Raw genomic sequence first — 2,855 nt, forward strand, 5'->3', positions numbered from 1 at the left:
ACAAAAAATTACAAAATATAGAATTTCTTATATAATAGTATATATATTTTATAAATATATTAAATTATTTAGTATATTTTAGTATTTTAGTATTTTAGTATAAATTTTTTTAAATTATTTATTATTATATATATATTAAATTTTTTTAAATTATTTATTTGAAAAATAGTAATTAATTATTCAATCACAATCATATTTATTATAAAAATTAAAATTTATATTTATAGAAATTATTGGCTTTACAAAAGAAAAATAACAATTAATAAATATAAATTTTATTCAATAAAATTTGCATTTGCATAATTTAGTCTTGAAAATAATATTGAGAATATGTATCATGAATTGCTGAAATTGAAAATATTATTAAAATTGAATATAGATGCAATTAAAACTAAAACATAATATACATAAAATCTTTAAATCAAGTAGAAGAGAAATAAAGTGACTTTTTGCATATAAGTTTAAATTGTTAAAATTTTTAAAATTAAAGACTGAAAACAAAAGATTTACTAGCAATTTTACAAATTGCTAATAAAAATAATAGAAATTGGAAAAAGAATAGTATTTTTAAATGATATAAAAAATGTTATTAATATTTCTAAATTGCAATATTATTTATTATATTTTAAATATAAATGAACTATTTGTATAGGAATATAAATATACTCGAATGAAATTAAAATGTGAGAAGTTATGAGCAGACTATGTATCTAATGTAAAGCATTAAAAATTAACTATAGTAAAATCAATACATCTAATTAGATAATTAAGCAATTAATATTATTATAGTAATTTATAAACTTCAAAATATTATAAAAATATATTTTTAATTAAATAGGTCAATATGTTCATTATACATATACATATCAAAATTTTTTTTTATATTTTTAGTAACTTTAGTAGATATTACATTTATTAGCATAGAATCAATCTATCAATAAATAATATCAATCTAATGTTATCCATATTATCTATAAAAAAATAAAAAATAAGAAAATATTAATAATTTTATTTCAAATGGACAATTCCTTGGCAAATTATATATTCTATTATTATATATCCATATATATCCACAACTTAAGAGTTTTTAATTTAATAAGAATAAATTTAAAAAAAATTATAAGTATATTTAATAATTAAAATTATGGAGTTTTTAATGTAAATGACTTCTAATAACCTTTTTTTGTTGAAGTATTACATCAACTCTTATAATTTTCATAATCAAAAATAGAAAAAAATATATTAAGATAAAACTAAATTTTTGTAATAAGAAAATTAAACTGCTTAACAATAATTAAAAAAAAATAAAAAAAATCAATTTGTTTTTTTTTTGTAAAAAACTTAAATTCCATAATAATATTCTATATTATATAATTATTAATATATATTAATTATATATTATATAATTTAAAATCTTCATTACAAATTTATCAAAAAGTATTCAAAATTAAAATTGATTATTTTCAAAAAAAAAAAAAAATTAATAATTTCTCAATTATATTATTCTTGCAACTTTATTTATATAGAATCTTTAAGTATATCAAATATGTAGTTTATCTTTTCTATTAGAATCTTTATTTTTATAGAAGATCAAGATTCTTGAAAATCATTAATAATCAATCTGTCAGTATATAAAGAAAATGAGTTTCTTTTTTGCTCATATCATAAAAACAACGTATAAATATACATTTATATATATATACAAAATTTTTAAGGAAATTTTTAATATAAAAAATTTTACCTAAATGAAGATGATTTTTGTTACATAAATGAATAAATAATAAATGAAACGAATAATAATGAAAATAGATTATGAAATTATATATTAAAAAAGCGAATAAATTAATTAAAATTTGTATTTATTTATCGCATATTTATATAACTGCGTGTTTTTGGAATTATTTTATGTAATTTTTAATGAAATAATATATAAAAAAATCTTTGTAACTTCATCTTACTCGATATTCGAATATCGAAATTTAAGTTTTAGTTATTAACACACTGAATCAAATTTAAAATAAAATTATAATTGTTATTTATATCATTGCTTTATATCATTATCTCGAATAATTAGTTTATGATAAAGGATATTTGGATTATTATAGAAACCTTCAATGATTTGAAATTTATTAAATGCAATTTAAAGTTGAAAAATTCTTAAAATTTGACGCTAAAATATTTTTAAGCGATAAAAAACATTATTATTAATAAAACTTATTAACAATATTTTTTAAATTTGAAAAATTGCTTAAATTATTTTATAAAAAATATAATTTCTATAATTATTATTAATTTTTTTTTGAAAATGTATCAATTTTTCTTAAACTAAATTTATAATATTTATCATTTGAGGAATGTACTTATTATGTGATGATTTCTATCTTGTAATTTTAGATATCAATCAATATGTCAATAGACTCATCTAATTGTAAAGAAAAATAAATATTATGTTTAAGTTCTTTTATATCAACTTCAAATTCAATATCAATTAGATAGAATAATTTCGATTTTTCTCTGTTTTTGGATTGGATTGAATATATTTAATAATTTATTAATATTTTATATTTTATTTTTATATTTATTAAAAATGGCTCAGTAGTTATTAATGTTCCTTTTAAATTATTCTCTAACGATTTATTTTTTTTTTACTAATAAATGAACAATTTTTAAACTTAAAATAATAAAAAATTTTCTTTCGTTGTGAAGTTGACTGAATTTTATTATTTAATTAAATTCATTTTCAGTTCGCAAGTTGTCTTCTTTTATTAATTATAGAATTAATTATATTTAATTATAGAATTTATTTAAAAATTTGTATTAAAATTTTTAAATAATATTAAAGTTTATAATATTAT

The sequence above is a fragment of the Apis dorsata genome, unplaced genomic scaffold, assembly GCF_000469605.1.
Source record: "Apis dorsata unplaced genomic scaffold, Apis dorsata 1.3 scaffold_406, whole genome shotgun sequence".
NCBI classification, from domain to species: Eukaryota; Metazoa; Arthropoda; class Insecta; order Hymenoptera; family Apidae; genus Apis; species Apis dorsata.